The sequence below is a fragment of the Lathyrus oleraceus genome, chromosome 2, assembly GCF_024323335.1.
Source record: "Lathyrus oleraceus cultivar Zhongwan6 chromosome 2, CAAS_Psat_ZW6_1.0, whole genome shotgun sequence".
In the NCBI taxonomy this organism is placed as follows: Eukaryota; Viridiplantae; Streptophyta; class Magnoliopsida; order Fabales; family Fabaceae; genus Lathyrus; species Lathyrus oleraceus.
Window position 1 is genome coordinate 431,878,481 of NC_066580.1, and position 12,610 is coordinate 431,891,090.

Below are 12,610 nucleotides of genomic sequence, written 5' to 3' on the forward strand. Positions count from 1 at the left end.
GTTTTTCGGTTTCGAGTTTTCCTAGGTCTGCATTAACTATCACTGGTCGTTCAAGTTCTAAGTCTAGGAATTCATATCTCAGATTTTTGGGAAGTGTTTTCAGGTCGAGGTTTGGTTTCTTAAGGCATTGCGTAGGATCCGATGTCATTGCTAAACATTGGTTAAGTCTGTCTTCTACACGATAGTCAGAAAACTTGTCATTTTCTAACTCTGTTTCTTTTATGCATTCATCGATGATATCCATGAAGTAACATGTGTCATCTATTGCAGGTGCTTTCAAAAATTGGGAAGGAATGAACTCAATTTTCTCTTCTCCTACTTCGAAAGTGAGTCGTCCTCGTTTTACGTCTATGATCGCACCGGCGGTTGCTAAGAATGGTCTTCCTAATATAATGGGTGTAACTTCATCTTCTCTTATGTCCATAATTATGAAATCGGTTGGAATGTAGAATTGACCTATGCGCACGGGAATGTTTTCAAGAATTCCTACAGGATATCTAACGGAACGATCTGCTAATTGCACAGACATTTTAGTTGGTCTTAATTCTCCCATTTCCAGTTTCTTGCATATTGATAAAGGCATAACACTGATACCTGCTCCTAAATCGCATAGAGCTTTGTCTATGACAAATTTTCCTATGTGACAGGGTATAGAGAAACTACCAGGATCTTTAAGTTTAGGAGGCATATTCTGGATTATAGCGCTGCATTCAGCAGTGAGTGTAACGGTTTCGCTATCTTCAAGTTTCCTTTTATTAGAAAGAATTTCTTTTAAGAACTTAGCATATGAGGGCATCTGCGTAATAGCTTCTATAAAAGGAATTGTGACGTTTAATTGTTTCAGTAAGTCAACAAATTTTTTAAATTGGCCTGCATCTTTGGTTTTAATACGCCTTTGAGGGTAAGGGATAGGTGGTTTATAAGGTGGTGGAGGTACATAAGGTTCTTTCTTTTCTACGGTTTCCTTATTACTCTCTTCCTTTTCCTTAGGTTTATTTTCTTCCTCAGTTGACGTTTTAGAGTTTTGGTTTTCAATTCTTGGATCAGACGGTCCTTCTACCTCTGTTCCACTTCTCAATATGATTGCATGAGCGTGGCTTTTCGGGTTAGGTTGGGGCTGTCCAGGAAATGTACCAGTTGGGGCAGCAGTAGGCGCTTGTTGTTGAACTACTTGTGATATTTGTGTTTCCAGCATTTTGTTATGGGTAGCCAGGGCATCTACTTTACTTGCTAGTTGTTTAATTTGTTCGCTAGTATGTACATTCTGGTTTAAGAAATCTTTATTGGTTTGCTGTTGAGAAGCTATGAAGTTCTCCATCATGATTTCCAAGTTGGATTTTCTAGGAACATTATTGTTAGGTGTAGATGGGGTCGGCTTTTGATATCCAGGAGGTATAGCTGGGGCTTGACTGGGAGCTTGTCCTGGTGCGTATAAAGCATTATTGCTCTTATATGAAAAATTAGGATGGTTCTTCCAGTTTGAGTTATAGGTATGCGAGTAGGGATTTCCTTGAGCATAATTCACTTGCTCTGCTTGGATTCCTGTTAGGAGTTGACAATCTGCAGGAGTGTGACCTTGGATTCCACAGACTTCGCAATTTTGAGCTGCGGCAACCACGATGGCTGGAGGTGATACATTTAAACTTTCAATTTTCTGGGCCAGAGCATCCACTTTTGCATTAACATGATCAAGGCTACTTATATCGTACATGCCACATTTCGTTTGAGGTTTTCTACCATTGTTCGGTCGCTTCCCCACTGATAATGGTTTTGGGCCATGCTCTCGATAAGTTGATAAGCATCGGCATAAGGTTTATCCATAAGCGCACCACCTGCGGCGGCGTCTATTGTTAACCTTGTGTTGTATAAGAGACCATTATAGAAGGTATGAATTACTAACCAGTCCTCTAAACCATGGTGTGGACAAAGTCTCATCATGTCTTTGTATCTTTCCCATGCTTCGAAAAGAGACTCGTTATCTTTCTGTTTAAATCCATTTATCTGGGCTCTCAACATAGCTGTTTTGCTTGGAGGAAAATATCAGGCAAGAAAGACTTTCTTCAACTCATTCCATGTGGTGACTGAGTTGGAAGGAAGAGACTGAAGCCATCTTCTAGCTTTATCTCTTAACGAGAAGGGAAAAAGACGAAGTCGAATCGCCTCTGAACTGACACCATTAGCTTTAACAGTATCAGCGTATTGGACAAATACGGATAAATGAAGGTTTGGATCCTCGGTAGGATTTCCAGAGAATTGATTCTGTTGCACTGCTTGTAACAGCGAAGGTTTAAGTTCGAAGTTGTTTGCTTTGATTACGGGTGGAGCAATACTCAAATATGGCTCATCTTGTGATGGAGCGGCGTATTCTCGAAGAGCACGAGCTGGTTCTTCCATCTCGGGTATCGGCGAAGGAAGAAGATTTTTGAGGTCGGGCACTTCGATAGGAGGGAGATTGTTTGCAGCACGATATTCCTGAATTCGTCGTAAGACTCGGAGATATAGTTCAACGTCGTTGATTCGTAAGTAAAACGGCTCGCCTTATGAGCGAGTGTGTGGCATACAAATCAACGAAAGAAAGAAATAAAAATTGCCTTAGTCTCTACAGCGTAACAGAAGGGTTACGATATCGACTAAATAAAAGTCCCCGGCAACGGCGCCAAAAACTTGATCGCGACTTTATAAGTCTATTGGGGTACTAACTGCAAGTGCACAGTCTTATCGCGTAGTTTTAAAAGATATTGATCCCATAGGGACTTATGAATCGATATACCGTTTTCTAAGGTTACTTCGTAAAGCTAAGGCGGATGATACTTTGATGATTTGGGGGAGGAGTAAAACTAAAATTGGATCTAATTTAAATATCAATTAAGCGGATATCAGTATGTAGTTCGTCGTAATTAGGGAATCAAATCTTCGTTGGTTTCTTGGTTTTAAAATAAATCTTTTCAGTAGACACTATTGATTAAAAGTCTTATCTCAAACTCTCGCTCTGTTGAATAGACTATGACTTTATATTAACGTAGCTGTCACTTATTAGTTAAGTCCAAAATCACTTTTTGAAAACAACAGAATCTATAGAAACTCTTTTCATTAAAATAATAACCGTTTAAACACCCTCGTCTCAAACTCTCGCTCTATTGACTTAGATTATATAATTAAACTTAAATGCTTAACTCTCGTCCTCACATTTAACCTTTAAAAATACTTTTTGAAAAAGATTAGAATTTAATTAACTCTAAAAATTGCTTTCGCCCTGATTTAGAATTAATGTCCAATTTACACTGTCCAGTTAAAAACTCAAACCGTCGTTCTATTGATTTTAACTTCTTTATGTCTTTTACTCTCGTACAAAAACCTTGGTATTAACTTTGTAAATTGAGACCATAAAAAGAGTGACTTTATTTTTAAATACAATTATACCAACTTAGTTTTGATTCCTTCATTCTGCTTACTTTACATACCGATATCTAAATTAATTAGCCGGACATGCTAAACAGGTCTAAACAGTTATCATGCTTAAATAAAACCATATCAGGCAAACAATATAAATAAACAGCAATGCAGAGCATATATAAATTAAAACAATAAATTAAAGAACCGAATAATTAATAGGAATCTTGAACACTCCACCACAGACCGGTTGGATTTGTTCTTGCACTCTTCAATCGGACAGGAAAATAAAAGCAAAGGGATAAAAATACTATGATCTAACGTAAGGTTAGATCCAGTAAAAGATACACAATAGTTTCTGGTGTAGAAACTATTGTGTGAAAAATTTATTAAGTGCTCTGAAAATTGACTGGAAAAGAAAAGGAAATAAAAATTGCTAATAATAGAAAGCTGTAGAAAACTAGTGCTGTAAATGCTTGCACGGTGGAAAGGGAAGCGAGAGCTTCAGGGTTGGATCTTTGGTTCTATTTATATTAGTCCCATTTGTAACCGTTTTCCCAAAATGCCTTCAGTAAGTAAGCTTCACGTTTCAACGAGTCAAGCGGAAGAATAGCTTCAACGTGCCTCTGTTACGCGTCAAAAGCCAAAAATATAGGAGTGGGGTGTGACGTTCGTCACACCATGTGTTACGCTCGTAACACAAAGTAGCAGGGCGTGACGCTCGTCACATCTTGTGTGGCGGTCGTCACAGCTTCAACGCTCTTGGCTTGTAATTGTGGGCTGGGCTTTAGTGGAATTTGCTTTCATCCTCTTTTTCACCCCCCCTTTTCTTCCTTTTTCACTTATGCTTCAAATAAGTTACCTGAGACAAATAGAAGGGAAAATACCACGTAATATCGAATAATATGAAATAAATTGAAACAAATAATAATATAATTTAATTAAATCGAGTCCAAAAATGTGATATTATTTCATGTTATCAATGAACTCCATAAGTCACAGGTTCAAAATAACAGCTTCACAATGATCATGTTGCAGATGAACTCAAAAGGATCTTGAATGATGTATCAGATGAAGTTTCAAATTGCAAGCACTTGGTTTCACAGAAAATTGGCATTGGCCAAGTCCTTTAGCATAGGAATGTTGCCTAAGTTCTAAGTCCATTTGTCCAAGATCAAGCCAACAGTCCACACAAAAGTTTTTTAGGGTTTTTGTTGTTACTATGTACATTAATGGTCAAAGACCACACAAACAAGCAAAGTATACACAAACAACATATATCACACAATATGATCCAAGGGGACAATGTGAAAATTGCATTAACATAAACAATTAGAATGGTATGAATAATGGCAAATGAATAAGGACTAAAATTAAATGACATTAAAGTAAATGGCTTGAAATTAAAAGTTAGTTGTTAATGAGTTAGAAGTTAGTATTATTTTGCTTTTGCTTTTCATTTTTTAAGTCATTCTTTGGAGAACACTCAACTCACTTATCACAAGCATGGATCCTTGAGCCAAGACATCTTCCAAAGGAAGGAAAAAAGGCCAAGTTTCCACACAATACCATGAAAGAGGGGAGACTTACAATCTCACTAACTAGAATGCTATGCCTTTTTATGTCACAAATTTAGCACTATGTTAAGCAATCGTAATTGGAATTATGTAGAAGTCACAACTATTTGAGGTCGGGCAATGGAATTTTGGTTTTAATGCATGTTTGAGACATAGTATAATGGACTATGCTCATGAAACATACCACACACAAAAAGAATATGCAAAAGAGGTGGCCTAATCCCATCCATACTTATGTTGATTTTTCAATCAACTAGCCTTAGAACTTGGAGATATCATAAGCCAAATGAGATGTATGTATAAAGAAGGGGAATGAGATGAAGAGGGAGGGGAATGGATCAAAACTCAAATTGATCAAAGGAGGATTTTTACCAAATTAATATCATCCATTCATTTTGGGAGATGGAAAGTACATTCCATCAATCCCCTAAATCCAATTATATTAACTTGACAAAGTCAAATCACCCTTGACCAAGGTCTAACAACAAGAGTCAAACTCAAACAAGTCATCACAATTGGTCAACAAAATTATTTGGCATTTATTCAAATTAAAAAAATACTAAAATAAGGCATTTAAATTAAATATGGTTTGTCAAATTCCTAAAACCTCATCAAAACACCAAATAAATAGCCATGAGATTTATCATAGATCAAACAAGGTCAAAGGACTTTGGAGAAAAAAATTCCGAATTTTTAAAGACTTAAAAGTATTTTTAAACAATTAAAAATAATCACAAAATCAATTAAATCATGAAAAATATTAATAATGATCCAAAAAATAATTTTAATTCAGAATATGAAAGAGGAAATTATTTGAAATTATTTGGTGAAACTCTCATATTTTTTGGGTCAATATTAAAATTAATATGAATTAATGAAAATAAAATGATTAAAATGAAAATAAGAAAATAGCAAAAAACGAGAGCCACTTGATCTTCCTCATTAACTGAGGTGGCAGATCAAGTGGACCACAACGCGCCTTCCATGATGGAACCTAGTCAGCGCGTCACACGCGTGGTAATCACAACCAACGCCTCAGATTAAAACAAAATGGCAAGATCATGTGGTTGGGAGACGTGCCAACGCATGGCCGGAGTTGTAGCTCCGGTCTTCTTCTCCGGTGGACCTCACCGGACTGGTCCACCCTCAACCATCACTAAAATAAAAAAGGAGGACATGATCTGAAAGAAAATATGGCATAGAGCACGAATCTTACCTCAATTTTAACTAACTCCACGTATATAGAAAGATATGAGGAGTTGAATTTTGAGGTGTGTCAACTGAGTTGCTTCGATTTGACCTCTAAGTAACTCAATCTTCTTGCCTACATTGGTAGAACTTCAGACAACCAAAGATCCAAGAGAATTGAGTAGAATTAAGAGAGAATCGAAGAGGTGAAGTTTTTCTGAAAATTACCTTCAATGTTATGCAGTTCTTGATGTTGCTTGCTCCAAACACGATCTGATCACACTTGAGAAGCTAGCAGGAAGTGATTAGAGAGGTTGCAAGGCTTTGGATCCTGGAGTTCTTGAATCTCCAACAGTTGAGATTCAAACTCAAATTTCAAGTTGAAATTTATCAGGTTTTCCTTTAGAATGTGAGGGGTTCTATGGGGGGCAAAGCTGGCGCGCAAGGGGTGATTCAAATGAGCACAGAGAGCATGTATTTATAGCATGAATGAATGATATTTACACACTTCAAATTTTGTCCAAATTTAGCAATATGGATGGCACGAGTGTATGGGCATATGCAGACCCATGATGCAATGCAAAAAGGTCCAAAATCAATCCAAATGAAGTCTGAATGGAAGCTTGATTGGCAAGGCAAAGTGAACAGAAGTTTTGAAGTTTGATTCTTTCTAATTATGCAACCCTGTTAAAGCTATGTGCAGACCTAGCAAACCTCATCCAAAATGCATGAACTTGGGTTCTTTGGAAAGCTTGGATCAAGGGGAACAAGTTTTACGTTCAACACTTTTTCATTTGGAGCTTGGAACATGGAGAATTTTGAGGTGGTAATTTGGAAATTTCAACATGTTGAAATTTTTTCCAAGTGTCAAGCCATATATCTCAATATTCCACCTTGCTTAGCTTTTTATGTGAGCTTCAAATGAGAAAAGTGTCTTAATCAAAGCTGTATATCTTTCAAATACCTTCAAAATGGTCACCAATTTCATATCATTTGGATTTGGAATGATAGAGTTATGCATTTTTGAAGTTTGGAAAAATCACTTGTTCAATGGTATAGGTCAAAAATGACCTATAACGTAACTTCATATCACATGCTCATAAAAGTTGAATTAGCTCTCACTCCAAACATAAAATTTGAAGTAGACATCTTTAATTTGATTGTGAAACTTGGAAATCTTTCATCTCATAAAAATTTAGCAAGTTAAGGCCTTGGGAAGTTGACTTTCAAATTAGGGTTTAGACAAAATGACATATAATGTTTCCACGTAGAAAATGATTTTCCAAGAAAAACTAGCTCTAAGTCTCAACATGGAAGTTGTTTGTAATATCATTTAGAGTAACTTTTCTCTTGGAATAATTTTCATATGGTGAAAATTGTAGGAGATAGGGTCTAGGGAGACCCAGTTTTGATCAGATGAATTCATCTGGCCAACCACCATCAACCAACTTGCTAACCTTCAATTCTTTTGACTTTCTTGGTTTATGGTAGATCATATATGCATAAGAAGATTAATTTTGAAGTGTCCCTTGATATATTTGATCAATTGGTGAGATAGCTTGTTGGAGAAGTTACCTGAGGTACCCAGTCAAACTAGGGTTTCCAAGGCAAATCACCCTCAAACTCTTGAAGAAAATTTGATCAATATAACATGTAGGAATCAATGGAAATAATACATGATGCTCATAACCATTCTTGGCTCAATTCATGGTTGTGCTCTTTGTCATGAGGGTCTCAAACCCTAGATATGAGCTTGATAGATCAATGGAAATCGTGCCCTACCTACAAAAGAGTTAGGCAAATGCAAAGACATATTTTTGGTTTTTTGGTTAGTAAAATGATAAAATACAAGTATGATACAATCACATAGTGCTTGGTGATCTCTTCCAAAAACAAACCCAATGAAAGAGGGGTAAGGAGGATGCCAAGGTATGATCCCAATGCTAATGCTTATGATGAAATTGCATGAGGGATCTTAGGGTCAAATTTGGGGTCTTACAGATACCTCTTGTGAAGTTTATGTGGGAGGAATCACGTCTTGATGAAGTCACGTGGGAGCTGGAATTAGAGATGTGCAAACTTTATCATCATCTTTTCTGGTAAGTTTTTAATTCAAGGGCGAATTCTATTTAAGGGGGAGGAATGTAACACCCCAGTACAACTAACAAACAATTAACGCACTAATGATCTAGTTAGTATGATCAATTGGGATACTAGTGGTACTAACTTCTATACATTATCCCTTTCTTTAGAAACTAGGCCAATTGAGTAGAAGGGGCATTATTGTCTTTTTCCTCTTAAATAAGAGTTTGGATTGGTGTAGAGTATTTTCTCATTCTTTCTTGACAAATCATTCTTTTGAGATTGAGAGAAGAAAGAGGAGACATGGAAGAGGAGAAAAAGGAGATCAATAACTCTAAGCTTCATCACCTCTTTGTGCATGCTATAATAATCAACTCCATCTTGATTTTCTCATCAACCTCTAATCATTCATGTGAGTGCTAGTTAGAACCTGGGGGAAATTTTTGGAATTTCATGTTTGGGTAAGAGTTGTGAGAAATTCCATGAAGCATGTCATTCTTATTGATTCCATTGTTCAAATGTGTCATAATTTACACATGCATGTTGGAAATTTGATTCTTGTTCATGGTATGTTATTGCATGTAAGCTTTGAACTGGTTGTAGAACAAATCATGGATGGAATAAATGCTCTTAGAACTCAATGAAGTGATAAATGATTATGAGATGATTTCCTTAAAAATGCATGAAAAGCTGATTGTGTGTCTGATCTATAGCTTGCCCTAACATGTTAATATCCTTAAAACATGATTGTAAGTGTTTCCCTTGGATTGGATTGAAAAAACTATGGAAAAATATGCAAAATCTTGAAACTCACAAGTTTGATTTGAATCAGAGAAGTTCTGATTCGAATCAGAAGCCTTTTTGGATGGCTTTTGGGTAAAATGATTTAAATCATGGATTTGTACAAGTTGGATTGATTCAAATCATTTTCTGTTGTTTTGCCCTGGGTTGAATTGATTCAAATTAAATTTTGCACTTGATTCAAATCATGGTCTGATGTCACGTGATAACGCGAAAATACATCAGATATTTGCCTTGATTTACACTCAAAGATCATACCATTTTAATTAATATCCCGATTATTCCGCAAGTATTCGAGTTGTTTTTGCAGGTATTTAAATCTCCAAGCATTAATGAGCAAAATGAAGAAAAGGAAGAAAAAGAAGAAGAAATGGATGAGAAAGCACACGAAAAAGCAGAAAACCAGAATGCAGAAATTGTTGATGTGACGACCGTCACAGCTTCATGACGACCGTCACGACCCAACCTGTGACGACAGTCACAGGCCCATGACGAGCGTCACGCGGCCAGAATTTACGCTTTGAAACAGTTAGCCAGAGGCACCCAAACGTGCCTAAATTTCCTCCAACAGCATGACTCCCCCGGATTCCTCATTCAAACCAGTCCTCCTTAAATTTCTCAACCACCAATACCTAAAGGAGCAATATATAAATGACCGAAGTTGGAAAAACTGGGGACGCATACATTTACACTTACGCTCTGCAATTAATTTTTACAGCTTTCTAGCTTTTTAGTTACTTTCTTTTCAGCAACTTTGTTTCCATTGCTTTAATTCATTCGCCATTCTTTTTAGAATCCCTTTTTCCCTTTTCCTTTCCGTTTTCCAGTTAGCCATAGTAGTAGTTTCCTACACTGTGGAACTACTACACTTTATTTAATTTTAGTCAGAAATTTGTATTGAAGAAGCAGAAGCCTACCGACTTGTGGAGGACTGCTCAAGTACTCCGAGATTCGCTATACTCTGTTACTTCGATTGCCAGGTTTTTATTAAATTATTATTATTATTGTCCAATTATTATTATAATTATGTTTTCCGCAATGTTGATCTGTTTATGCTCTGTGTTTACCTTGTTTAACATGTCCGGCTAAATTACCGGTGTCGGTATGTAGCAATTTAATTAGATATGATTTAATAATAATCGGTGGAAACTCTTTTTCTCAAATAATCTTTTAGGCTGAAGTTTTTAATTTAAATTTAATTAACTTTATCACAAAAGCGTGAGAAGCTATTTAATACGATTTTTCCACGAGAGTGGGAAATTAACTAAGGTGAGAACCAACAATCACGAGAGCGTGAGGCTCGAGCTGGATAGTAAAAATTAGGCATTGAGTTTAAAAATAGCGAGAGCACTTTAAAAGCAATTAGAACTTATTTATTTTCAAAGAGTAATTTTAACTTCAAATGGGACAGCGAGAGCGTACATTCTGACTTAAAGCTATAGGCCGAATCAACAATCACGAGAGTGTGAGATAAAGCTTTTTAAATAAATATTTTCTACTGAGAGATATTTGGCATTTAAACTATTCACCGGTGACTTATCGAATCCCTGAAAATTAATGCGTTGCATACTGATTCCTTCCATAAATTCTTTCTTAAAACTAAATTTCTCTTAGATTTAATATTCTGCACCCGAACTTCTATTAATCATTCCCTTAGCTAAACATAGTGACGTTAGTAACACTAGTTTGACCATAGGTCCCTGTGGGATCGATATCTTTTAAAACTAAAACGACTGGACTGTGCACTTGCAGCCAAGTACCCGATAGACTATTTTTCATATATAGCCACGACAGCAATCATCACGCCACTGGCTGAATTGATTCGAATCAAATTTTACATTTGATTCAAATCATGAGGCAAATTTTGTCCAAATGTTATTTTTTATTTCCTCATAACTTATGTTTTGTAACTCGGATTAGGGTGTCGTTTCTTGTGTTGTAAAGATAACTTAGAGAATTATAACTTAGTGGAGACTATGGTGTATTTCCACTTCTTTCCCCATTGACTACTGGTTTTGGTTGAATGTTCGGGCATGAGTTGATTGGATATGTTAGAATTTGGAGTGAGCATGTGTTACTAGGTGGTAATTCATTTGTGTTTACACACTTGAGCTATTGATAAGGTGGGCTTGCGGGGCCTAACAAGGCGTATTACTCACCTGGAATATCAGTATGGTGGGGTTGTGTCGCCACATATCCAATGACACTTTGTTACTCACCACTGGCGGGGACATGTTGCCATTTAGGCGTAAATCACTTTGTTACTCGTCAGTGCTATCGCTCGGTTGGCTCGTGCAATCATGTAGGTGTTTTTGCACTTGTGGTTACTCACTGCGTATTGATGATTGATGGGGTTGTGTCACCACATGGGTGCTTAATTTATGAAAGGATAAAGAGAGTTCCCTTAACCTCTAATAAGTTTTTTTCTCCTTTTCATTGATTAAGTTGTGTGATGAATAATATAATTACAATTCTATTTTGTTTTGCTATGATTCTTTGCAAATTCATGTATGGTATTTGGAGTAATTGGCTGACATGCTATGGGTTCTTGAACAGGGGTTTGGCGTGAGTTATTATGATAACGAATGTGTATTGTTGTGTTTGTCGTTGTCATTAATGTTTGTATAGTGTTATGTGTATATACCACAATGACACAATTTCAAAATTTTGTATCGTGCTAAATACATTGTTTGATTTATAATCCTATGTAATATAAGATGTGAAAACTTTATATGTAGTATTTGGTTAAGCATGTGCAGTGAGTGTGATCGAGATAATCATCATGGGAGATGTTTAAGTGTGTAAGAGTGTTAATTGCCAATGACATTTTACTATCATTGTAAATGAAAAAAAAAACGTGATGTACTAATGATTTTCATGGAATTGGATCCTCTCCAATTTTCTCTCTCATGCCCTCTCTCATATGCAAGTATGTACACTTGGATTAATTCATTCAACAGATAAAAGACAACAACGAAAAATAAATCTTATTTAAAGAAGAGAAACATGTATCAATTTTAATTTTTTTTCTTTTTATTTATTAATTCAATATTTAAGATAGAAAAATGATTATACATCTAAAAATGAGAGCGTTAATTTTCTTTAACTTTTGTGGTATTAATTCTACAACAATTAACTCACACTAATTATGTTTGAATGAAAAATATTTTAAAAATTAATTAAAGAAGATCAAAATAATGATCTTCTTCACTGTTAATAAAAATTAAAATTTATCTTTAATACTATAAAAAAAACTATGGTGTCCTATTTTTTTATTGTATGAGTTATACGCTTAAACGATTTTTTAATAACTCATTTTCAAGTAAAAGAGTGTTAAAAATTTAAAATGTGAAAAAATCATAGTTGATATGATATAAGTTTTTATTTTAATTTTTATGTTGACAGTATGAAGTATAAACATTAGTTTTATTCTTTAACCACAAATATGTATTTTGATATATATTTTTTATAATATTATAATTTTTATTTTATTTAAAAAATAGAAAATTAAAATAAACTAATTCCATTAGTGAAAAATGGTTTTTACATATGTAAAAATACTCTTTAACATC

General features: G+C 35.4%; 1 non-coding gene across 1 annotated transcript; it reads left to right on the top strand.

Annotated features, from left to right (window-relative positions):
• Window positions 1-1,909: 1,909 nt before the first annotated feature.
• On the top strand, window positions 1,910-2,016 carry LOC127125034 (small nucleolar RNA R71). The gene has a single exon (XR_007804500.1). It is a non-coding gene; the product is annotated as a small nucleolar RNA R71 (small nucleolar RNA).
• Window positions 2,017-12,610: the final 10,594 nt, after the last annotated feature.